Raw genomic sequence first — 1,929 nt, 5'->3', positions numbered from 1 at the left:
CACACTCACGGCCACTCCAGCGTCGACCTGCTGGGCTCCAGCAATCCTTCCACCTCAGACTTCCAAAAAGCCAGAACTTCAGGTACGCGATATCACACCCAGCTAATTTTTGATTTATTGAAGAGACAAAGTCTCATCAAGTTGCCCCAGCTGGTCTCGAACTCACTGGCTCAGGCAATCCACTCATTTCAGTCTTCCAAAGTGCTGGGATTACAGGCTGAGCCGCCGAGCTCGGCCAGATGCACTGGTCTTTTAAAAAGACATTAATCACTGAGTTATACACATCTTCCTAATGTTGATACATTTCACTATAAAATACGAAAAAATCACCTTCATAATTATCACCAGTGATTTCACCAGAAAATTAAATATTGAAAAGCCACTGAAGTCAGGTGGTGGACACAAGTTTTCCAAAATTCTAATTTGACAGTTCAAATTTTTCATTGGCAACAAATATCATTAGCTATTTTCCTTAAAGTAAACATTTAAGGAAATGGTCATTTATTTCCCCAAAAAATCCTGCTGCATACCTAAGTGTGAATAACCAGTTTGTCAGTCATTCTTTTAAGTAAAAAAAATTAAACAAAAAAAGTAAAACTAGCTTTCTTACAATGCTTCCAACTGAAACAAGTGCACAGGCTTTCTCAAGATAACCATCATAAATCAATGTGCACAGAAATGCTTAAGTATACTTCCCATTTCATCACACAGAATATTAAAAAAGATATATACATAGGTCGAGGCTTAAAACTAATAACTTTTTTGCCTCATAAAACACAAATGTGTTAAGTGAAACTGGCTTTTTTTAAAATTGAGAGTACAATGCAGGCCGAGCACAGATGCTCATGCCTATAGTTCCAGCACTTTGGGAGGCAGAGGCAAGAGGATTACCTGAGCCCAGGAGTTCGAGACCAGCATGGCCAACATAGTGAGACCTCACCTCTACAATAAGTTTTCTTAAAAATTAGTTGGGCATGGTGGTGCACACCTGTATTTCCAGCTACTTGGAAGGTTGAAGCAAAAGGATCACATGAGCCCAGCAGTTCAAGGTTGCGGTGCCCATAAGTTTGCCACTGCACTCTAGCCTGGGCAACAGAGAGTCCAGCTCATTAAATAAATGAATAAATAAAGTACATGGCAATGAAAAAAACACAATGATGACCAGTATTGTTTGTTGCCTCTGCCCTGATTCCTACTAAGGCTCCAGCATTTTACCCATCATTGCTTTAGCACTATAGTGCAAATGTAAACACCATAAAATTGGCAACTGATGCATTAGTATTATTAGGAAAATAGATTTGACCTCACAGGCCCTTTAAAAGGATCTATGGACTCCCAAAGTGTCCATAGACCATAGTTTGAGAACCATTGTTTTTTGTTTTCTTCCTCTTCTAATTTTTTTTTTTTTTTGAGTTGGAGTCTCACTCTGTCGCCCAGACTGGAGTGCAGTGGCCGCTCCCGGCCACCGCAGCCTCGACCTGCTGGGCTCTGGTGATCCTTCCGCCTCAGCCTTCCAAGTAACCGGAATTACAGGCGCGCGCTACCACACCCGGCTGATTTTTTGATTTATTGTAGAGATGAGGTCTCGCTGCCCAGGCGGGTCTCGAACCCGCGGGCTCAGGCAATCCACTCACCTCAGCCTCCCAAAGGCACGGGATTACAGGCTGAGCCACTGAGCCCGGCTCCTCTTCTAATTTTTATTTTGAAATTGTAGGGTACAATTCAGAGTTAGGTATACAAATGTTCCTTGTGCAAGTACCCTTATTGATGAGGTGTGCCCCACCTTCCCCAGGTGGATATCGACTACTGTCAATTCCAGCTCCCCTCCCTGTAGTTTCCCGCTACTTTCAATCCCTTTCCTACAGTAATATGGTAGTTGTTCAAGGTCCACTAATGAGTGAGAACATATGGTACTCAGCTCTTTGTTTC

The 1,929-nt window shown here is 42.5% G+C and overlaps 1 protein-coding gene across 1 annotated transcript in view; it reads right to left on the bottom strand.

The window, feature by feature from the left end:
* The window catches only part of ANKRD31 (ankyrin repeat domain 31), a 135,911-nt gene that overhangs the window by 122,570 nt on the left and 11,412 nt on the right, over positions 1–1,929 (bottom strand). The window lies entirely within an intron of this gene.

This window comes from Carlito syrichta, unplaced genomic scaffold (genome assembly GCF_000164805.1).
Source record: "Carlito syrichta isolate Samal-C Ts95f unplaced genomic scaffold, Tarsius_syrichta-2.0.1 Scaffold314105, whole genome shotgun sequence".
Classification (NCBI taxonomy): domain Eukaryota; kingdom Metazoa; phylum Chordata; class Mammalia; order Primates; family Tarsiidae; genus Carlito; species Carlito syrichta.
The sequence above is the reverse complement of the archived record's forward strand: the minus strand, read 5'-3'. Positions and strand labels throughout refer to the sequence as shown.